The sequence below is a fragment of the Balaenoptera ricei genome, chromosome 4 (genome assembly GCF_028023285.1).
Source record: "Balaenoptera ricei isolate mBalRic1 chromosome 4, mBalRic1.hap2, whole genome shotgun sequence".
Lineage (NCBI taxonomy): Eukaryota > Metazoa > Chordata > Mammalia > Artiodactyla > Balaenopteridae > Balaenoptera > Balaenoptera ricei.
This window is the reverse complement of record NC_082642.1, coordinates 101889493-101914063: the sequence shown is the minus strand read 5'-3', so window position 1 is coordinate 101914063 and position 24571 is coordinate 101889493. Positions and strand designations below refer to the sequence as shown.

The 24571-nt window shown below is 43.6% G+C and overlaps 1 protein-coding gene across 16 annotated transcripts in view; it reads left to right on the top strand.

Moving 5' to 3' along the window:
* Window positions 1–24571, top strand: part of BOC (BOC cell adhesion associated, oncogene regulated) — a 265756-nt gene that overhangs the window by 164389 nt on the left and 76796 nt on the right. For 9 of the 16 annotated variants that reach the window (XM_059921145.1, XM_059921140.1, XM_059921143.1 and 6 more), the window contains 3 exons: window positions 9337–9436; window positions 12543–12629; window positions 15091–15225. The exons of 2 other annotated variants lie outside the window; for them this stretch is intronic. The gene's annotated coding sequence lies outside the window, so the exon portion shown is untranslated. Of the gene's footprint in view, window positions 1–9336; window positions 9437–12542; window positions 12715–15090; window positions 15226–21495; window positions 21536–21972; window positions 22541–24571 lie in introns of those variants that run through there. 5 more of the 16 variants (XM_059921149.1, XM_059921150.1, XM_059921139.1 and 2 more) reach the window with 4 other exon arrangements.

Here is a 24571-nt window from a genome sequence, read left to right as displayed (position 1 = left end):
CTTTCAGCGTTTGCAGAGTTGGCTCCCTCCTTGTTAGTCAGAGGTAACATTTCCCCTGTGCTGGAAGATGCTGCAGAGGTCCCTTCCCCAGAGGCCACACCCCCTCAAGAGCTGCTCCCAACTCCTCTTCTGGATGATAGGCGAATAACTAGGGTTAAATCTTAGTGTAAGTTGGCTGGGGAGGTGCTGAGCTTGATAAAGAACGAACAAGACAAAGCAGATGGGCAGCCAACAAGGATGCTTCTCAGTATCTACAAAAAAAAGTCAAGAATGGAGGAGCAGGAGGCTGAGGGCAGTCGCAGATCATAAAATGTCATGATCTCTTGCTCAGTTCCCAGACCTGAGCCTGTTTTCATATCTGGAACCCACTGAGTCATGAGATGTGACATCATAGCAAGGTTATACTGTGATCATTCCCCTCATCTTTCCCCAAAGGGATCTATTTACCCCAGTGACTATACATTGCAATGCGGGGGATAATCAATTATTTTGAGGACTATTGGACACAGGGTCTGAGTAGACATCGATACCTAGAGACCCAAAGCATCATCATGCCCCCCACCCCGTTAGAATAGGGGACTATGGGAACCAAGTAATAATGGAGTCCTGACTAAAGTCTGGCTCACAGTGGACCCATTGAGTCTGTGGATACACCAAGGGGTCATTTCCCCAGAGTCCAAGTATATAATTGGAAATGATATGCTTGCAGTTGGAGTAACCACCTCATGGGTCCTTAGCCTGCTGAGTAGAGTTGCTATAGTGGGGAAAGCCCAAATGGAAACCTCTTAAACCTCCCCCAACATCCTCCAATGCTGGGCCAAGATAGGAAATCAAAACCAATCTCATATCCTGGGGAGGGAGTGTGGCAGAGATTACTGCCGACTTTAAAGACCAAAGGACACAGAAGTGGTAGCCCCCGTCATATCTTCATTTAATTCACCAGTCTGACCGCTGAAGAAACTGGATGGATCCTGAAGAATGACTGTAGACGACTGCAAGGACAACCAACTAGTAGCACTGACTGCAACTGCTGTGACAGACCTGGTATCAGTTTTAGAACAGATTAACGTGGCTGCAAGTACATGGCATGTGGCCATTAATCTGGTGAATGCATTCTTTTCAATCCCAATGAGAAAAGAGAACCAGAAACAGTCTGCATTCATGTGAAATGAACAGCAATATTTATTTACAATTTGCCTTAAAGCTATGTTAACTCCCCTGCATTTGTCATAATATAACCCAAAGAGATCTAGACGACCAGGCCATCCCGAAGAATATCACATCTTCCATGGATGACCACACTGATTAGGCAGGAAGAACAACAGGTGATTAGTTCACTGGAGGTCTTGTTTAAATGCATATGCTCCAGAAGATGGAAGATAAATCCTATGAAGATTCAAGGACCTACCACTTCTGGGAAGTTTTTAGGGATCCCAAAGTAAAAGACAATTTTTTTTTTTTTTTTTTTTTTTTTTTTCACTAAGCACCCCCAGCACAAAGGAGGAGGCTGGCCGCCTGATAGGCCTCTCTGGATTCTTGAGGCAACACATTCCACTGTTTCAGTCTATATACTGGGGGACACAAAAAGGCTGCCTGCTCTGAGTGAGACACAGCAGAAAAGGGCTCCGTAGCAGGTCCAGGCTACAGTGGAAGCAGCCCTGCCTCTTGTGCCATGTGACCCAGAAGACTCTATAGTGTTGGTGGTGGGAAACCTTGCTATTATGACAGATGAGAAATTAGTTCACTATGTAACCCAACACTTATTCTATTTTCAGTTTTTCTGTTTATTTCCATTATAGATTTAAATTACACTTTTATGCATAGTTCTGTCACCTGCAGGCTATACTTCTTGACTTCCCACTTTGAAAGTAAGGATATTAGCATCCTTTTTCCATTTTTCCATATCCCAACTTCCATCCTCTGTAACTTTTACATTGTCAAGTTGATAACATTTATATTCTGTTCTTCAATTGTAATTAAGTTTCCATTTTTCATCTGTAGATTGACCCTGAAAGTTCAAAATCAATAAACTATGTTAACATCATTATGGCTCTGTAATAATTATTCACTGCAATGCCAAGTGCCTCACAATGATTATATTTCCTTACTTTCTTAGTGTTTGATTCTTCCTGGAGTTTCTAATTGCCTTTGTGAGGTATTTCCCCCTCTTTTTTATTTGCCTTTGTTACAGCTGCATTTAACAAAACCCCTTCTTTTGATGCCACCTACTTGTTTTTCTGGAAGATATTTCTTCTAGACCCTTCTGCCCTCCTGCTCTGCTTTTTAGTCTGCTGCACAGCTGTTGTACTGGAACTACTGGAACTGCACTGATCTAGCTTGGATCTGTTTTTTTCTGGATACCATATATTTCTCCTCTCGCTTCCTCCCCTCCCTCCCTCACTCCCTTTTCCTCACTTCTTCTCTCCCACTTTTCTCTCTTTCTGTATATCCTCAAATAAGATGGTTGGACAGGGTATAGAATAAGTTTAAGTAAGTTTTCTCCTAATATGAAGACACTGTTCTCTGCATTCAGTCATTTCTGTTGAGAGATCTGATGCTGATCCTAGTCTCATTCTCCGTTTTTTTGTGTTCAGTTTTTGTTTCTTGGAAGTTTTTGGATCTTCTGTTTCACCTTGATGTTCTAAAATTTCACAACTAGGTGTCTAGGTGAGCATTTTGTTATTCACCATGCTGGGTACTCAGTGGGACCTTTAAATATGAGGACTCATGTCCTTCAGTTCTGTGAAATTCTCTTATTTATTTTATAATTTTATTTCCTTCATTTCCTCTGTTTCTTATTTTGATATTTCTATTAATCAGATATAAGAACAATTGGGGTGATGTTTTCTGTCTCTTTTATCTTTATACATTTTTGTCTTTTAAATTTTATTTTCTAGGAAATTTTCTTTATATTTTACTTTCCAACTGAGAAGAGAAATTTACTATTGTTTTATTTTTCAGGTAGCCATAGTTTTAAGTGCTTTTAAATAGCATCCTTTTCTTGTTTTGCTTAGCTATTACAAATTATTGTATTCTCAGAGAGATTTGAGAAATCGTTCATAAAACAAGACTTGTAGGTCCTTTTTACAGTTCTGTTTTGTTTCTCTGAATTTTCTCCTACTTCCAGTCTTTTCATATGAGTTTCTCTTCATGTTTCTCCTTCATGTTATGAGATCTTTGGTTCCTCATTTATATTTAAATATAAAGCAACAGGCAGATACAGTTTGAGCTTTGTGTACACAAGTGAAGCAGATCAAAAGGGAGTATTTACTCCAGGGGTGATGGGACAGTTGACAGTACGTTTGCTTTGAGACACCTAAAGGCCAGAGGTGCCAGCTTCCACAATAGTTCCCTTGGCTTTCCCCAAGGAGTTTGGTCTGTTTCTTTAGAGTAGACCCCCTCCTTTCTCCCATTTGGAGTTACATACCTGACTACCTGGCACTTTTGCAGGCAGTTGGTGGGGGTGTGTTGAAAGTTGACTGTTAACATCTATAGAGTCTTGCCTTTTCTCCCTATATGTAGACCGCTTCCTCCTTGGCTGCAGCCGTCTCTGCATGTACATTGTCAGCCCTGTCTCCCCCGCACCGCTCCATCAGTCACTGCTCTTTCTTCTACTTTTAGTCTTCCACCAATATGTTGAAGCCTCTTGTGCCCTTTTCCATCCTGGTTAAAGAGAATTGATAACTTTTTTATTATTCCTTTAGTATTATTGGATATATTTTGGGGAGTGAAGCCGTAAAGGTGTATGCTTAATCAACCACCTCGAACCAGAGATTTCTATCTTAATATTATTACTTTCTAAAGCCTCAATTATGATGTTATTACTACCTACAGCACACATCAATAGAAATTAATATCTCTCATATTCACCTATTCTTTTATTTAACCATTTTTTTAATTGAAGTATAGTTAATTTACAGTGTTGTGTTAGTTTCAGGTGTACAGCAAAATGATTCAGTTATACATATATATGTGTACATATATATATATATATATATATATATATATATATTCTTTTTCAGATTCTTTTCCACTATAGGTTATTACAAGATACTGAATACAGTTCCCTGTGCTACACAGTAGGTCCTTGTTGTTGATCTATTTTATATATAGTAGCGTGTATCTGTTAGTCCCAACCTCCTAATTTATCTCTCCCCCACCCGCCGCTATCTCCTGGGTAACCATAAGTTTGTTTACTATCTCTGTGAGTCTATTTCTGTTTTGTAAATAAGTTCATTTATATCATTTTTTTAGATTCCATATATAAGTGATATCATGTGATACTTGTCTTTCTCTGACTTACTTCACCTAGGATGATAATCTCTAGGTCCATCCATGTTGCTGCAAATGGCATTATTTTATTCTTTTTTATAGCTGGGTAATATTCCATTGTGTGTATATAATATATACATACACATATATGTACACCACATCGTCTTCATCCATTCTTCTGTTGATGGACACTTAGGTTGCTTCCAGGTCTTGGCTATTGTAAATAGTGCTGCTATAAACATTGGGGTGCATGTATCTTTTCAAATTAGAGATTTCTCCAGATATATGCCCAGGAGTGGGATTGCAGGATCATATGGTAGCTCTATTTTTAGTTTTTTAAGGAACTTCCACAGTTCCGTATGGAATTGATTTCCATAGTGGCATTCCCACCAGCATTGTAGGAGGGTTCCTTTTTCTCCATACCCTCTCCAGCGTTTATTATTTGTAAACTTTTTAATGATGGCCATTCTGACTGGTGTGAGGTGATACCTCATTGTATTGACAGTTTTGATTTGCATCAGTGTTGAGCATCTTTTCATGTGCCTGTTGGCCATCTCACCTGTTCTTTCAATTCCCACTCCCACTATCCAGTTCTGACTCTCACTACATCTCACCTAGGTTATTACAATTAACTGACTAGTCCTCTAGCTTGAATCTCTACCTTCTTCCATAAACCATAACTCAAATCATGTCAGTTTCCTGCTCAAAAACCTGTAATGCTCCCTACTGACTGTAAAAGAAAACCTAACTTTGCCTAGCATTGAAAGTTCTCAATAATCTGTCCTCTGAGCAATTTTATCTCTGTCATTTATCAGATTACTTCTTCCTCCTAGAATGTCCCTACTTCCCATCTCTACAGCTTGAAGTCTTCTTCCCCCCCCCCCCCTTCATTCACACCACAGCTAATGTGCTACCTCCTTCTGGAAGACGTCATTGATTTGTTTACTCTCTCTTCATGCCTCTCCCAACTCTGAGGTCTTCCAGCCCACTGGCTGAGCCACTCTCAGAGCATCTGTCACCAAAGGCCTGTACGAGCTTCCGAGGGCAGAGACCTGTGTCATTCATGTCTCTACGACCAAGCAGAATGGCTGGCACATAATAAGAATTCAGGGATTATTTGTTCAAGCAAAATGACTGAATTTGCTTTTCTCTTTTTCTAAGAAGTAGCCACCTTCTAAGATTGCCATGCAGACCTCTGCCCACTGCATTTAGAGCTTGGCAGATGATAGTATTTGAATATTATTTGGTGAATGATTGGATGTTATAACTACCTTGTTTTTCCTTAGGGAAACGTGAAAGCCCTGCAATTTATCACCTTAGTATCGACCAGGTAAATCTAATTTATGCTAAAATAATAATGGAAAAGGGCTAAAATTCAGGCTCTCAGGACGTGGTGAGCATTTGAACTGAGGTTGTTTAGAAACACAGCCTTTATTATCTCAGAAGACCCCAACAGTCAGCCATTAGCCTGGCTGGGCCCCTGCCTACCTGGATAGTGGAGCTGGAGAGACCAGGAATCAAGGGGAGAGAGGGAGAGCCAGAGACAGACAGTACCAGTGGGACAATGTTTAAATAACCAGGCTGCAGCCCTATGAAACAAGGAAGGCGATGACTGTCTGAACAGCTAGTAGTGACTAACGTGGAGGTATTTAGGAAGGCAGTGGGTCTAGGGAATTGAGTAAGTCCAAGGGGACAAAACAGAAATGGAAACATGAATAAATACTGGGAATTATTTCAGTCTTTCTATTTCATCTACATGGAGTGTATCAATCATTATTTGTTTGGTTAATTAGGTCAACCTGGGTAAAAGTTTGTGCTGTTTAGTAGACCAAATTCACTAGGTAATAAATCAAGTGCTGTTTCTTGTCCTACATACCCACAAACTCTCTGAGCTGGGCAAATCCTTTCTAATTGGATGTACTTGGAGGGGAAATAGAAGCAGAACGCACTAGTATGTTTGTATGTTCATGCATACATGCATGTGCATATATGCACACCCCCTAGATATTGGATCAGACATGCTTTAAAGGGATCTTTTTTCCTATCATTCATCCTTCTCTTTACAGGCCAGAAGCAGGTTACCCAGGCTTCTTTACTAAGATGCCCTGTGGCATTCCTTCAGCAATCCAGGGCTATTTGAAAGTTTGTGGCCACTCACAATTTTAACCCAGGGGGCTTTTCAGGTAAAGAGCCAGAGAATTGAGCTGTTGGGGAAAAGTCTCTTGTGTAGGGTGCCAGGAGGGGAAGGAGACTTTCTAGTTTCTCTACTTTTCTCCCTTGGGTTTTCTAGGTATGATCCTGTTGTGGGCCCTGGGGACCTGGAGCCAGGAAAGGGGTTTAGCAAAGGTTCCCCGTCAGTGTTTCTCAGGGATTCTGACAGAGCCCATCAGAGCTGCCTTTTATCACTGCTGCACGCTTTAGTGAGTCTGTCACGGCTCTCAGACATCGTGTTCCCTGCTGGATTAATCCTGCCTGCATTCATACTGAGGATGTGGGCCACAGGGAGGGAGGGGGCGGGGGGGAGGGAAGGAGGGGGAAGTGGAATGGGGAGAGGAGGGAAATAAGGTGGAAGAAGGAAAAGAAACTTTGAAAGTACCAAGTAAAAAACCTAGGAAGAAAAAGAAATTAATTTGCAAAATTAAGGGAAAAATATAGTTTGGACAAATTAAAGCTAAAAATCTGAAAAGAGAACAAGGGACCAAAAAAAAGGGGGTAGGCCCAAAGTCTCAGAATGTGAGGGACATTCAGTATGGGAGCAGAGAGGCTCAAGCTCCAGGCTAGTTCTGTCAGAGGTGGTTTATTATTTTATTTATTTATTTTTTAAAATAAATTTATTTATTTATTTATTCATTTATTTATTTACTTTTGGCTGCGTTGGGTCTTTGTTGCTGTGCGGGGGCTACTCTTCATTGCGGTGCGCAGGTTTCTCATTGTGGTGGCTTCTCTTGTTGCGGAGCACAGGCTCTAGGTGCGCAGGCTTTGGTAGTTGTGGCATGTGGGCTCAGTAGTTGTGGCTCACAGGCTCTAGAGTGCAGGCTCAGTAGTTGTGGAGCACAGGCCTAGTTGACCGCGGCATGTGGGATCTTCCCAGACCAGGGCTCGAACCCGTATCCCCTGCACTGGCAGGCGGATTCTTAACCACTGTGCCACCAGGGAAGCCTGGTTTATTTTTCTAGAAGATTATAAAGCAGATCGATCATTCACTGATTCACTCTCTTACTTGGAGCACATTAAGTTAGGGCCGATGATGTGTGGGCCCCATGCCAGCACACACTTGGAGAAGTTCTTATATACTCAGTTCTGCCATAGCTTACTTGAAGAACTACAGAAGGAGATTCGGTACACCAGAGCCTCAGTTTTACCCTCTGTAAAACGTATACCCAAATCAAACCTACTAGAAGAGCACTTTGGCATTCCCTCAGTGAAAGCGGTTTTCAAAAGAAAAGGACTTCTGGCTTGACACGCGATGAACTCCAGGTGTGAAAGTGCCTGTGCGTCTTGCTGCTAGAAAGCCCCTCCTCATCTGGGCTGGCGGACACTCCAGTCTCTTCCAGTGCTATGGTTATGGCCTCTCAACTGAGAGACTAGAGGACAGACATATGAGATCTCTGTCACTCTGAGTGAGCATCTTGAGGGCACAAACTAAGCCTAATTTATTTCTATTTCCCCTCTGCACATGAAACCTGATACTTAGTAAGTGCTCAGTTACTTTTGTTCATTGCTGGAGAGGGATCAGGAAAGGCGTCAGAGAATCCATGAATATGAGCTAGGCCTTGTAGCATTAAATGTACAGGCTGCATTTGGCATACAGAGGTACTCAATAAAGGAAGCTTTCCTCAGTAAGTTTGTGGAGAGGAAAAGAAGAGTAAGGCAGAGGGACTGAGATATAAAATGCATGCCGAGTTCAAGGAACAGAGAGTTCGCACAAGTGTGGCTAGATAGGTGTCCCCCAACCTTTTGTGTTTGTAAGAATGGCTAGAGGAGCTAGTTTTGATCTGCAGAGTCCTGAGGTCTCTACACTCAGAAATTCGGATTCCGTAGCCCTGAGGGCCAGCGAGGATATCTGCATTTTAAGCAAACACTACCAGTTTATTTTCTTACTGGTAGTCTGCCAACCACACTTGGAGAGCACAGGCCTGGGGATGTGGGAAGTGTTGGCAGTGGGAGTGGCTTGAGCGTGTGGAAAGATGAAGCTGGCGTTGGTTGAGAAGAGTCTGGACTCTGTCCAGGAGGGGAGCCCTCCAGGGCTTCTAAGCAGGGGAGTGACAGGGCCTGATCCGTGATGGAAATCAACCGTTCTTACTAAAGCTCAGGGCATTTTCTCTTTGCTTCTGCTCCATTAGATATCATTGCTTCAAGGGCCCTGAACAAATAACATTCCATTAAAGCTTCCAGGTTTTGTAGGACCCAGAGTTCCAGTTACCAGTGGAATGTGAAGTTCACAGGCCGTGTTCAGGCTTGCAAGGAGAGGATTAATTAGGTAAAAAGGCAGTTGCACGCATAAGTGGGTGCCCACACCCCAGTCTGGCCTGGTGTTTTGGTGCACTCATTCAGGCATACAATACTCTTTTCAGTTCTAAGCGCCACCTCTTGAAACAAGTTAAAAAGCGAGTTCCAAGTGAGATGCCCAAGTGCTGTGTTTTACACAGACTAATGATCAACAGCCTTCTGTTTTTATGGTCCTGGCAACCACACTGGGCTCGCACTGCTAAGGATGCCATAGAAAAGAATCCCGCGTCTCACATCTGACTACATAGCTAAGTGCAGAAAATTATGTTTTAGGTTAAAAACAAAAGTGATGGGTTTACTGAAATTATTGGTTTCTAAAACTTTGTGCCTGTGAGTTTTTTTTAACATTTAAAAAATGCCATATGTTTCACTGTGTTGGGACAGTGAAATTAAAATTAACATTTGTAAAGTACTTTACCCTTTGAAAAGTACTTTTACATGTTATGCCTCTATTGATTCTTAAAATAGTCTTGTGAGATAGGTATTATCATTATCCCCATTTTACAGATGAGAAAGCAAAGTGTAAGTCTTACTGATTTGTTTAAATCCATACAGCTGGAAATTGTGGCTCCAGAAGCCAATCTCAGGTCTTCTGATTCCAAGATCCATGATTTCACAGTTGCTGCAGGAACCCTGGCAGTCAGTGGGAATGCAGGTATGTCAGTTATCCCCCTCACACCTCAACATTCTCCTGTAGCTCAGCTTCACAGCTAGTTGCCTCAACATTTTTTTCATTTCAAATATCTTTGACAGAGAGGTGAGTGAGGTCATGAAAACTATGTCTAAGTTGATGGTCAACTAGACTGGAAACAAGATTGCTTTTAGAATGAAACTGTAAGGTTAACTCTAGTAGACAAGCGATATCCCAAATCACCTTATAGGTATTAATAGAATGGCTTCCAAACCTGTAAGATATTGTGACACATCTAAGAAATTATATGGCAGGCAGAAAGGGGAGTTGGTCATCATCCCAGAGACAAATGTGGCAAGACCCACTTGAGCTCAGCTTAGAGGAAGATGTGGCCCAGTGACTTGACCCATACAGGCCCAGTGGCATGGGCAGCTTTGCTGTGATAATAGATGCTTCTTAAAATTTGGACCAAAAACCCTAACCCGCTTGTGTTGTTTCCATGCTCACTGAAGTAACTCTGAGATTTAACTTCCCTACTTAAGTGTCTGTGGGGTCTGAGAGATACAAGTCCCCAGGCTCTCCAGGTGAGCCCCAACCTGGGCCCTGGCCAAGCACTCACTTGCCCTTTTGAAGCATCCAGAGCAAGTCCTGGAGGTGCCGTCCATAGCTCCAGAATAGGCCTTAACATTTGTGAAGGCCAGCACTAGTCCATGGCTGCTTGAATGGGCCTCCAGTTTTTAAATGAGCGACTTAAAGTGAGAAACTGATTTTTCCATTATGCTTCAAAAAAAAAAAAATTCCCACCTCCCATCTCTGTTGAGCCATTCTGAACTTGCTTCCATTCCTACAGTACATTTTGTTCACTCTTAGAGAACTTCAGACATGCCTTTCTCCCTTTTCTCTCTTGTCTCCATCTTGCTTTTTACCTGCATGATCCCCACTCATTTTTTCAACTTTGTATTTAAGTAACTTTACAGAAAAGTGCAAAGACAGTACAGTGAGTTCCCTTAGATCCTTCACCCAATTTCTCTATTATTACCATCCTTAACAACCAACTTCAATAATCAAAACTAAGCAACTAACATCATTACAATACTATAAACTATGGACTGTATAGATTTCATCAGTGTTTCCACTAATGTCCTTTTTCTGCTCCAGGAGTCGATCCAGGATCCCACATTGCGTTCAGTTGTCATGGATCCTGGGTCTTCTTAATCCTTAACAGTTCCTTAGTCTTTTCTTGACCTTAACACTTTTGAGGAGTATTGGTCAGTTATTTTATAGACTGTCCCTCAATTTTTACTTGTCTGATGTTTTCCATTTGGGGACAAGAATACCACAGAAGTGATATGTCCTTCTCAGTGTATCATACTGGGGATGCATAACATCAAAATATCTTACCACTAGTGATGTTAACATTAATCACTTGGTGGTACCTCCTGGGTTTCTTCACAGTAAAGGCAGGTTTTTTCATCTTTGTGACTAATAAATATACTGGGGGTGATATTTTGAGACTATGCAAACACGTTGTTTCTCTTCAAACTTTTGCTCACTAATTTTAGCATCCATCACTCATTCTTGGCCTGAAAAATTATTGCTGTGGTATTCTAATAAAGATTTTCTATTTCCCTAACTGCTTCTACATTTATTATTTGGAGTTCTTCTGTAAGGAAGAGCTGCCCCTTCTACCTCATTCATTCATTCATTCAATTATTTATTTATATCAGTATGGATTCATGGATATTTATTTTGTTCTATGAGTTATAATCCAATACAATGACTGTTTTGTTGCTGAAATTTTTCCAGCTTTGGCTGCAGGTTGGCCGCTTTGCCCTTTCAACACTACCCAGCCTTTTTCGGGTACTTCCTTGCTTCTCTAGCAGCATGAGATGCTCCTGTCTCAACTTGTACTTATCCCACCCCAGCCCTGGAATCAAACACTTTTCTAAGAATCCCTAATTCTTTAGATTGGAGAATGGGATGTAAATACCAAGACTTAGGTGGTGGGTGTGCTCACTGCTACTGGGATGTCACTGCTTCTAGCCCCTCTGAGCAGATAGAGCTAGGAAATCTATGGATGAATACTAGGAGCATACTAGGTATGTATTCACATCTATATTTATTTCTGTATCTCTCTCTCTCTCTCTCTCTCTCACTATATATATATGTGTATGTGTGTGTATGTGTGTGTATATACATATATTATAGTACATATATATATATTTTTAAACCATGAGTTCATACTGATACCTCTGACTCTCATCCAAAACCATAGATTTCATTCTAGCCTTCCCTTTTTCCTTATTTGTAACTTATTACTCTGACAGTAAAAAACCTGACTTTCATTATCTACAGTGTATTAAAGTATTTGTTCAACCCTAGTATATAAACAAAGTAGTTCCAGAATTGCTAATCTGTATCCCCATGAAAAATAAATTTACTAACTAGAATGCAGTATTTGTGTACAGTTCTTTTTGCCATTAGCTTTACAGTATCCAGCCAAAATACTGATTCCCAAAGTAACTTAGTTCTTTTTTTCCCCACTCCATTATGGTCTGTTATTCATTTGCAATATAGTTAGGTTCAGTTGTTATAGTTTGTATTCCGCTTGGGGCTCTTCCTTCATCCTGGTTCATTTTTTTAAATTTATATATAGTAAAATTTTCTTTATGAAGAAGTATAGTTCTATGAGTTTTGACAACTGCATGTTATGCATTGTTAAGTTGTTTTCTATGTTCATAAAACTGAAATTTTTTTTCTAGCTTATATATCTAGGCATTTCCATTTATTTTTCAAACTGTCTTAGAACTTTATTGATTGGTCATTCATGAGGGAGAAAAGTTTCAGCATCTCTGTGTTTCACATCAGAAGGGCCCAAGTTGAGGAGCCAAACTGTGTCTGTATGCAGCCAGTGCTTCAAATTTGGTCAAATCATGATTTTCCATCACCTAAGGAACCCAGGTCTGCACAATCAGATTGGCTGTGCTGTCAATCTATATTGGCTCTTAAGACATGAAACAGCTGATGGGGGGAGGGTTTTGGGGACCAGGGTTGAGAGAGAAAGGAATATTACAGGCTGGCAGCTGCAGTGCTTCCTTTCTCCTTTTTTTCTTTTCCTTCCTTTCTTCAGATAACAACTACCCACTACCTACCATATTCCAGAAGTTGTGCAATGATGTTTAAGGCCCAGGACCCGGCTTCAAGAGTTTCACATCAAGTAAGGAAAATTGAAAATACACCACAGTGTGAATGGCATCCCCTGTGGTTGGGAAACATGATAGCCTGAAACAATTATTAAAATGGTGAGTAGGTGCTATGATAAGGGTAAACACCAAGTGATATGGGTACTTGGTTAACAGGCACCTCTCACATGCTGGGGAGGTGAGGTGGGCAAGGAGGGCCAGAGGAGTTAACAATTGAGCTCAGCTTTGCAGTAGGAGTTTGGTGCAGGAGTCAGTAAAGGTACTCCAAGCAAGGGCACCACATACACAAAGACCTAGAGAAATGAATGATCTGGAATGATCTAAGGAAGTTCTATATGGTGAGGGAGGAAATAGGGTCAGGAGTGGGAAATGGTAGGATCATATTGAGGAGATACTTGCTAGGGACTGTGTGAAAGGTTTTGTGTGCTTTGCTAAGGAGTTTGATTTCATCCCAAAAGTGCTGAGGTCACTGAACAATTTCAGGAGGAGAGACGGATATGGCATGATCAAATTTGCCATTTCTAAAGGTGTCTCCATCAGGAATGTGGAAAATGGACCAGTGATGGCGGCAGATGGGAAGTAGGGAGATTAATCAAGAGGCTTTTGCAATATGAGAAATGATGCAGGTCTGGATTAGGGCACTTGCAGAAGGGACTGAATGCAGGTAATGAATTCTGGGGAGACTTTGGATGTGGCACTGCAGGAGTTAGTGACTACTGAATGAAAATAGTGAAGAAAAAGGAGGCACCAAAGATGATTCCCAAGTTTTTCTGACAGCTAGATAGATCATGGTATTACTCACTAAGGCAGTTTGATTTCAGACTAACTTTTTTTTTGGTTTACATCAGACAGATATAAAAAAAAAGAGAGAAATAAGCAGATTTTTTTCTGCTAAATAAGTGGGGTTTTGCTAATATTACTCATATTCATTGAGGAGGAATCAAATAAGAAAGTTTCACTGCTCCATGCCATCATTCTTAGACCCCACTGTAGAATAAAGGAGATGATTCCGTCCCAAGGAAGAGTAGAAAGTTACAGTTTCAGGAAAGTTTGAGTTTGGTGTGTTCAGGCAACTTCATGGGAAGGTGGTCAGTGTGCTTACACAGAGCCTTGTACTCAGAAGGGCCTCTTGCTTGGTTTTAATCTCTGTGGCCACCATCTTGAAAGTCTGTCTTTGAATTTGTGTTTTGTAAATGAAGTTAGACTGGACAATGAAGCACACACCGGAGGCTTGGAGTCTCAGCTCACATGTGGTCCTGCCTCCCTCTTCCTCCCTGGGATAAGTTCTCAGCTGTGCATTCCTTTGAACCCTCGTGCCCTAGTTTCCCCCAGCCTTCCCCTCCCCATACCTGCTCCTCAGTTGCCTTCTGCCCCAGGTGGGGGCCTGAGCATAAATACGCGGAGGGTTGGGGTGCAGCATGTACCCACCCTGCATCTCAGAGAAGGGCAAAGCAGTGGCTGTCCCCACCCTAGGCTGGCAGGTCCACAGACTTTCAGCAGAAACCTGGACATGGGCCTCTAGCCCATCCCCTAGTGTGTCTTGGTGTAGAGATTACAACTCCTTGGGGGTCACTTTTCTGCTGTGGGTATGAAAAAGGGAGATTGACTCCCTGACTCCTGACTGGGACCCTCCCTGCATTTTCATTTTGCACTGAACTCTGCAAATAATATAGCCTACCCCGGGGTGTGTTGACCAATGGCAGAAAATGGTGGATGGAATTGTTCCAACTCATCATGCATCCTCCAGAAACTAGGTCCTTTCTTGACCTGTCGGAGGAAGAACAAGACATTCAAGGAAGGGTCAAAGAGGGTGCAAAGCAGAGACCAGGTCAGGAATGAATCCCGTTGCCACAGACTTTTGGAAAAGACTCAAGCCCCTTCTTTTTGGGACCAGAGGGGCATGGTCCTGACTCTTACTGATTGTGGCCAGACTTTTAGGGGCTGGGCTGCACACACACAATAACCTACAAATCATTTTTAAAACATACAACTACTCACAAATGAGTATGCAAGTAAAAATGACAAAATCTGAATAAAGTTAATGATTGATATATCAAAGTCAGTTATTAAGATATTGTATTACAGTTAGGCTAGATATTGTGTTCCAGTTAGGGGGAAATCTGTGTATTATTTCTTACAACCCATGTGAATCTAAAATTAACTCAAAATAAAAAGTAAAAAAAAATATGCCAATCATGTGCTATCATTTCAAACGTACCGTTAGCATCTAAACGCAAAATACTAAATAATAGCCATCCAACTTTATATTTAAGACAAATCAGTCTTTACGTGCTTTAGGCAAGAGCCTGGTTTTTGATAACTATGATTTCGCCTCAGGTGCAGTACCAGTTATTGGTATCCTTTCAACAGTCCAGACTATATAGATCCATTAGGCTTCGACTGCTATGACAGAGATACTTGATTTTATTAATTCTTCGTTCAAGTATTTATATATGGGCACTCGTTTTGGGCCAGGTATCAGGCTAAGCACTGGAGGTACAAAGATGAAGCAGGGATCGCCTTTGTGCTTGAAGATATTCCAGTCAAGAGGAGAAGTCAGATGGACCCACAGTTACCACTACAATGCTCATGATAGATGCTGTAATAAAGGTAAGAAGAGGGGTCCATGGAGGACAAGTGGAATTGGGGAGGGGAGGTTCAGGCAAGTTTTCCTAGAGGAGGTAATGTTAGAGGAAAATCTTAAAGAGTAAGTAGGAGTTAGGTGAATACAAAAGAGGAGAAAAGATTTAAGTCAGAGAAGACGGAATTGGGCAGGCTTGGAAGCATGAGAAAGTGTGGTGCTTTGAGGAGGGGCAAGGAGATGCCGGAGTGCAAGATACAGGTAGGTGGGCCACGGGCGAGCCAGGCTGGAGAGGTGGGCTGGACCAGAGCAGGGAGTACTTGTCCCCTTATACCAAGGGAGCTGGGAGCCACTCATAAACCTTAAGTAAGGTAGTGACATGACTGATCCTGTCTTCACCTCTCCTGGATAAATAAGGACAAGGCTTATGGATTTCTTTTTTTTTTTTTAAGGAATAAGAGAATCAGTGGGCTGTATGATTCATTTTCTTAGTCCTTCCTTATCCCAGGCAGAGGTTCATAGGTAAGGTGCTTCTCAAATTGGGCCCACCAAGCCTCAAATGATTCCATTTCCTAGTTGATGAATCCAACCAGTAGAAGGCAAAGAAGATGAATCTGGGTTCTGAATCTGAGTTGGAGAGGTAGTGGGGAGGCTCATGCAACATCACCAGCCCAGTAACTCTGTCTTCCTCTCAACTCCCCTTTCTTCCTCATGACCTCTGCCCTGAGGGCTACTCCCCAAAACCCAAAGAAGTGGGGTGGAGGGAGTTAAGGTGGGGCACAGCTGGTTTTCTGTTGCTGTGACCAAAAGTCCTAGTAAATCCCTGGTAAGTCATGAAAGAGAAAGCAAATAATATATTGAGAGCAAAACAAGCCAGCACACTACCTGTCTCTAAGCTTGCCATGGCAGCTTTGGCATTTGATTCTGCTCTGCTCAGTCCCCGGAACATTGATTCCCCTCCGTGGAAGCATCTCATCGCTAAATACCCTTCCAGGATGTGTGAGAAACTCCTTCCCTCTTAAGTGGCTGACTGAACAAATTTAACGGAGGCTGTTACCCACTGAGTTCGGTATCAAAGCTCTGAGGTCAAGTTCTCCTGGAGTTTTTGCTTTTATCTGAAGTCTCTCGCCTCCTGCCCTCCACTGCCGTCAGCCTCACAATATCAGACCGATGGAGTCTGGGCAGCTCCAGGATCCACGTTTCTCAGCCTAACACACGAGGAGGGCAGGGGGAGAAAGGATGGAGGGAGTTGACGAATGTAGGGGTTTCATTCGGGACTAAATGGGGCCTGTGCTTGCATCAGAGGATCTTATATCATGGAAAAATGGAGTCTCTTAGAACTCAGTGTCAATAGACAGATTCCATTTGTCTGAGACTTAAGGAGTGCACAAAATCAAGCATGCAGCATGGGTCATGGAAATGGCCTTGGATTACTCTAGTTTCCATTTCTCTGTCCTAGCTTTACCTCTGACTCAAACTTTTACTAATATAACTACCACTTATAGAATACCCACCAAGGGTTATATTAAATATATATGTAAAATAATGGTCAAGACATTGGAACTGACCAATCAGAATAAGTGCTAGCTGTAAACAACTGATATAGTTGTACCAGATGACCCACTAAGAGTCATATACTGAGAGAGATGCTTCATATATATTATTTTGAATTTTCACAGATAAAGAAAGTGGGATTCAGAGTATCCAGGCTCATACAGCTTAAGACTGGATCCAAATCCAGATTGGTCCCACAATCTTGCTTTTTTATGTCATCCTCCCCCTAGGGTACTTTGTCTGTAGGCAGCCTCAAGGGAATCTGGAGAATGATTCCTTAAAGTCAAAGAACACACGGCCAGTAGGAACACCTGAGCTGGCAGCGCTGGACGACAGAAGTCAGTCCCAGCCAGCTCAACTTGAATGGGGAGTAGATGGCATTGTACCAGGCTCACCTGTAATCCTGCCTCAACCTGCAGTTTGGGGTTTAATTACACACTGTCTTGCATTGTTTACTAATTGTTGCAGAGGTCAATCTTATACTTTTATTCATCATTCTTCATTCAGTCATCAAATATTTTGGAGCAACTGGGCACATTCCTTCTCGGGCAGCCCTTGTGATAAACAGCATGGAGAGGTAGGCCAACTCAGATAACTAGTTAATGGCCCACTAAAGAGCAAATGAGGGCTAATTTGCCTTTTTATTTTTTTTCTTTTTGGCTGTGCCATGTGCCTCGTGGGATCTTAGTTCCCCAATCAGGGATCGAACCCATGCCTCCTGCGGTGGAAGCGCAGAGTCCTAACCTCTGGACCACCAGGGAATTCCCTAATTTTCCTAATAATAAATTAATGAATTAAGTTTTGCATTTATTTTGAAAATGTTTTCAGATATTGCTTTAATAAATAAAAAGTGTACATTCAACAGCTAGAATTTGAAACTAGGAAGTTGGACACACAAATATTTTATTTCTAGCACCTCTGATCAAGATAAAAAGTCTTTATGCGAACATTAGCTTTGGGAATAAGAATGTGTACGAAAGCCAGTTTACTTATTATTGTTAGTACTGTGAATTTTAATGTCTAGTCTTCAATCTAGATATCTTAACTCATACATCAGAACAGCATTCTCTTAAGGTATACAATCCTTGGACTCTTCTATTAATTACAGTTAGTAAGTCACCTTAGCGCTTTGAATGTATTTGGATGTCCTATTAAAAAAACAGTCATTTGGAAGCCCACAAAAGATTCCTTAATGGCCTGACAAAATTCAAGCATCTTCTTAATATGCCTTTCTTACTCCACTAAGAAGCCTGTAACTCATGAAACAGTTGCAGGGAAACCATAGGTTGCACTTGAAAAACCCCAGGTTTCAGAATTAGTACCACCACTTAGTTGCTAGGGATCTTAGGCAAGTTACTTGAGTTTCCATATCTGCAAAATGGAGATAATGAACCCTACGGGAAAGGGTTGCTGTGGGGATTTGAGATCACAGGTACACACAGAATCCAGCACAGAGGCTGTGAGCAGTAAGTTCTCAATAAATGTTAGTTTATTTCTCAGGGGGTTGTTGGGAAAGTTCAATAAGATCATAAATATAACTGAGCTCACACAGTAAGAAATTACTGTTCCACCCTTCCCACTTGAGCATTGTCTCCACTGTAGTGAATATTAGGCAGTTGTTTTCTTTATCTGTGTAGTCATCCAAACTGGACAATTCAATCAAGTCTCCACTTGGAGCCTTGTATTTGATGATCTCATTGTTGTGGAGATCTGAGAGATGAAAATATATATTGGAGCCACGACAGGACAGTTTTGCAACAGCAGCCAAAAGCCCTTAAAACGTTCTGTCCGTTGATCCAAAACTTCTACTCATAGGAATTCACCTTTAGGAAATAATCAGAATTATAAATAAAGATTTATGACAAGATGTTTAGTCAACTGTGATGCATGATCATAATAAAAATAGAAATAATCTAAATACATGACAATAGGAGAATGGTTGAATAAATAACAACCTCTCTGAATAGCATACAGCTGTTTAAGTTGAACTTTGGAGAAGATTTAATGACATGGGGAAAATAATCACATTTCAATGTTAAATTTAAAAAGTAGGATCACAACTTGTGTATACAGTGAACACAATTTTACAAAATATGAAAGTACCAGATGAATCAGTGAAGAAACTGAGCCCTAAGTTACCAAATGCATAAGAAAAAAATACAAAATATTGAATAAAGGTATCCATTTATGCTGCCCTTTTAAACATCTTCCAGTTCTGATCAATTAAAATCATATACTCAGTGAAGATGAACTATGGATTTGTATGATGAGAAACAAAAACGAGAAGAATGACTAGAAAAAACACTCTGTTAACATTGTTACCCGTGGGTAGTGGGATTAAGGTAATTTCCCCCTTCTTTGTGCTTTTCCGTATTTTTTAAATTTTCTTCAATGAACATATTTTATAATGAGGAAAACAGATTTATATTAAAACAGAGGGGAGATTATCAAGTCCCTATTTCTCTTTGCCTACGTGTTAGTAATTTTCTCAGCACAGTTCTTTCCAGATATACTTCACCACCAAGGTGCTCCCTGTCTGTATGATACAAATGGAGTGTCTACAACACACTAAGGAGGGAGCACCCTCTCTTCAAGCCACTCACTGTGATTCCTTCCAGTTCACTCTGCACAGTTTAGTGATATGCAACTTATATCCCTGCCTACCCACCCCCAACATAATAAATGTGACGATCACTTCCATACTAAATGCTTCTTTCTTGATAGAGGCCCGGATAGCCCCCAAGGAAGCAAAACGCCAGAGGGAATCACCATGAACAAAGTGGAGAGTAGCAGAGAGCATCTGATCACAAGCCCACACTCTGTTCTGAGATGGCTGGGCGGTTAGAGTCGGGCAGGGATAGGAAAACTAATAAAGGGGGGAAGGGAGAATTAGGCAAGGAACTTGCTCCAGGCAAAGGGAGAGAGTTCAGAGATACAATGTTCTTACAGGGGTAATAATAATAAACACAATTATGTTAACACAAAGAGCCATAAAAACAATAAACACATGTGAGTTGCCAACAGTGTGCTTGGTGCTGCGGCAGAATTAAGCCCTCTCAGTTCGGCTGTGATCTGCATTCTGTCTGAACTCTGTGGGAAAGATGAGCAGCCACACGAGCAGCCTGGGATGGAGGGAAGTACAGGCCATGGGGTCTTTCTCCTGGCCAAATAATGTTGGTAAGGACTTCAACCTGCTTTGTTTTCTGTTGTGCTCTGACTGGTTGACTCAGGGTTCAGGGGACACCCAAAGGCCAGAATGGAGGGAATCAAGAGTCCTAGGAGAAAGTCTTTGGAAGAAGACAATGGGAAGGGGTAAGAGACATCTTTGAGATGTTGATCAATGAATAGTATATAAAAGAATATAGAAGAATCAATATGAGAGTTTCATGCATAGTTTCCTCATTGGTATCCCACATTATCAGTGAGAGTGGTACTCGGAGTCATCTTTGAAAAACAGGCAGGTCAATACTCTGCTGGGGCTCTGGGGAGAGGGAGTGTTTTCACTGCAGTGGAAGGCTGCTGGGCCATTCCCTTGGGAAATTAAGAGTTCTGTACCCAGGATGGGCCCCAGGCCTGTACTCCTGAGTTGTGCCCTAGAGGAGGACAGTAAGAAGGTGGAAGCTGATACGGGCATCGAGTGGAGAGAAAAATAGGCCTTGGAGAATGTTAGGGGGAGAATGTTGGAGATTAAGAGGAGGAAAGTGAGGAGGGAGGGAACTGGAGAAGAAAGGAGCGGAAAGAATACAAGTGCATAGTTCAAAGAAGGAGTTTACAGTCTTTTTCACCTTGTTGAAGATGGATCGCCCCCTTTATCCACTTTCCCCTGGGGACAGACCCAAGAATCCAGGCACGTGGAGCTGAACGTTCCAGATACATCAATAAAGAAACTGGCTCATGCCTGGATTTCCAAAAGCATGAGAAAAAAATAGTACAACATACTGATTAAGAGATGTTTGTGTTGCCCTTTTAAACATCTTTGGATTCAGGTTCAATTAAAATCATATACTTGGTGTAAAGTATGCATTTTTACTGATGAGAAACTGAAGAAAACAAAGTTGAGGCCCCAAAAGGTCAGGTGACCTTCTCAGAGCCACACGGTAGCTTGCTGCCTCCCAGGGCGGCTCTCCTGCCATAAAGGAGGCAGCACCTTCCTTCTCCCCACTCCCCGCCTGCCCGTCAGCTTTCAGAACGGTTCCTTCCCACTTTGGCACAAACTCCAGCGAACCCCTGCCTTCACCCTTCTGGGTCTCGGTCTCCTCAGCCTCAATAGAAGGGTGTGGACTGGGTGACCCGTCACTGTGTCTCATCGCTTACAGATTAAGAAGGAGACCCATTTGCCACCAACTCCGTACGTGCTTGACTTCTCAGTACCGTGGAAAAGTAGTTTTTAAAACGTGGCCCTGGTCACACAGCATCAGCACCACCTGAGAACTTACTAAAAATGCAAATTCTCGGCCCTACCTCAGACCCTACCGAAGCCGAAACTCTGCGCGTGGGGCTCAGCAGCCTGTGTTTCAAGAAGCCTGCAGGGGGTTCTGATGCAGCTCAAGTTTGAGAACCGCTACTCTGAATGCTTTTCTGCCCAACACTAAAGGGAGGGCTTAACACGCACACGCGCACAAGGACGTAACTAACTTTTCTCTGTGGCCGCTACCCCCACCTCGCCTCCCCCCACCCCCCCATCCTTTTCCTCGCTCTTCCATCCTGGGATGATGAATGGAGGTCAGGGCAGGGCGCTGTCAACGGAGGAGGACGCGGCGAACCCTCCCTTCCCCGACCCACCGGGTGGGTCGCGGGGGAGGTAGCACTGGGGCTGTGGTTTCCTTATAAATTTCTCGACAGCCGCTGCCCCATTTTGGCGGGGGGTAGGGGCGCGTTTAACAACAGAGTTTACTTTTAATGATTTATCCAATCATTTGTTTGCAGAATGAAGGAGACCATTAAGAAGGGGGGGCGGTGTCAGAAAAAGACTTGGGGAGAAGAGACTGGGCAAGAGAAGGGAAGGATAGCATAGGAGAGCAAGGGTCTGAGGTGAAGCTAAAGAGAAATGGGGGTTCCGGGGAGCCCGTGGGTGTGGGAGAAAGGCGGAGGACTTTGCTTTTGGTACCGGAAAGAAAGTGAAGTTGGGGGAGAGCACGGGACTCAGGCGCAACAGAAAGAAAAATGGGTATTAGGAGAAAAACTGAGTTTGGGGGGACTGGTTTTTTTTTTTTTTTTTCCAGCTTCCTTTCCAAGACTTTCTTTGCTCCACTTTGCTCCTCCCCCTCCTCCCCGCCTCCTCTCCCCCCCTCCCCCTCCTCCTCCTCGCGCGGTAATGGGAGGCTCCTAGGCAGAAGCAAAAGAAGGAATTGTTTGAGAGTTCAGTCATCCAAAAAAGCTTCTTCCATATGGAGGGACCGGGTGCGCAGGGCGCGGCGTCCCCTGCCTTGTCCTCCCGCTGCTGCCGCCGCGGCCCCCGCTTCCTGCCGCAGGGACCCTGAGCCCCGGCCCGCCGGTGTCAGCCGCCGCGAGCGCACACGCACACTCACACTTACACACACGCGCACACACACTCACACTCACGCCCGCCGCAGCCGCACGCGCCCGCACGCGCCCTCCCTCCCCGGCCCGCAGCTTCTCGGTCCGGGGCTCCTTTGTTGCTCCCGCGGCCGCCGCTCTCCCGTTTTGTGTGTCCCTGGGTGTCACTGTGCGGGTTGTGTGTCCGTGCGGCACCGGGCTGTGTGGCTCTCTCCGCGCCCACCGCGCCCCCGGGCCCCGGCTCACCCTTCCCAGGAGCCGGCTGCACCAGAGGTGAGTCACGTCGCTGAAGTTTGTTTTCTTTTCATAAAAAGTTGTGTTTATTTGTTGGTTTGGGGAGGGGAGGGGGCGGGAGGCGGCCGCAGGCCGGGCGATACCGAGGAAGCGCCGGCGGGTGGCTGGTGGGGACGCGCCGGCGGCGGGAGCGGGTCCCAGCGCTCGGCCCGCGGGCTCCGGCGGGGGGCTGCGGCCGAGGCGGGCGGCGGGGTGCCGGGTTGCCGCCTCCGGGCCCGGGGGCGCCGCATCTCGTTCCGTGCGGGTGCGGTCTGGACGGTCGTTCCCGGAAGCTTCCCGGTGGAAGAAGGGCCCGGACAGCCTCCCAAACTTCCCCGGAGGTTGACACCGGTCTCCGGCTCCCAGCGCGGGGCTCTGGGGAGAAACCCACATGGGGTCGGCAAATACACAGCACCACCGCACACCCATTTGGCCTCTTAGGGGGTGAGGGTTTACCGTCTCGGCGTTTAAAAATAATAATAATAAATAAATTTTAAAAATTAAAAAAAATATATACTAAACCGAAATGAGGGACCGAACGGACCGGGAGCAAAACAGTCCCAGAAAAGCATCCCCCGCTAGAGGGGTGGAAGGGCCGAGGCTGAAGTGAGGGTGTCCAGAGGTGTCTGTGGGTTTGGGGCAGCGTCGGGAGGAAGTGTGTGTGTGTTCGCGGGCACAACGTCCTCCTGGGGTTGTTCTCTTGGGGGTTTTTGTTGGTGTAACTGTGAGAGGTTGGGAAATGATCCTTTGGAACAAGTGGGAAGGGGCTGTGGAGAAGGGCAAGGAACCCAGGAAGAATTTTCTGCTGGATTTTTGAAGGCTCTGCTTAACTTTCAGGGTGCCCAGTGTTAGTTTGACCTTCCAGATGGTAGGAGAATTTTGAGGGCTGGAGGTGCAGGCAGACCTGGTGGAGTTTAAGGAGCCCTAGGGATTTGTTTGCTTAGTTTTGTTTTGGGGATGGGGTTGCAGTGGCAGGGTTACTTGAAAGGTTGTTGTGTGCCTCCAGAGATGTGGCAGTAGAGCTAAGAATACCCAAACCACACACCAACGATCCTAAACAGGCACTTTCTGGGCGTGGTGGGGTGTTCTGCCTCTCCCCCGTCCCTTCTCAGCAAGTTCAAATGGGTTTGCATAAGTTTTTGACCCAGAGTTGCCTCTTTGAATGGACTGAGTGAAAAGTATGTTTTGGTTTCAGGCCCTTGTGCCACCTCCAAGTGCCTTGTACCCAGCTTACATTTGTCACCTAGATCTTTGTTACCCAGAACTTTGCAAACACTGGCCATTGAATGAATGAAATTTTCAAAATTCTTGAACGCACAAACATTTCTGATTTATTCCACAACTGGGCCCTAAGCAGGCAGCCTAGCCCTGCGATGGTTTTTCATCCCTTTGGTTACAATCAATAAATCAATCTCCCTTTTCTCAAGGGCAGCATGACAGTATTTAAACAGTCTCCTTGGACTAAGGTGGGGACTGATGCCCCCATACATCTGTCCAACCTGTTTTCTGAACTTAAAGTGAATCTGAGGCAAGAGTTTGGCCATTTTGAGGTATAACAGGTTTCCCAGGAACATTTCTGAGGTCTTATAATTGGTACTTTTTAATGGTTTCATAATTGAAATCCAGAAGGTTCCCATGGTAATCTTGAAGCACCTTGGGGTCAGTGGGACAGAGGCAGGGTGAAAACAGAAGTGGAGTTATGATTTTCCTGCAGGATGAGTTTTTGGAGCGAGTGTATGGAAAATGAAAGAAGTAAGAGTTGCCGCTTTGCTGACATTGCCTGCCCGCAACTATTGCTTAAAGTTTGGCGCTTCAGGAGGCCGGAGGCTGTCTACACCTATGAAATCTGAGGATTGAGATGTCAGACACTGTCTCATTCATCCTCTGTCAAGAGATCTCAGAAGAGGAACACTGCAAGAAACAGCTTCTCAGGAGAAATTGCCCAAGCCACAGCATTGGCTTTACTGAGGAGAGGAAGTTGATAGAGTCCAGGATAGTTGGTTCCTTGACCACAGTTGGGATGGGGGGGTG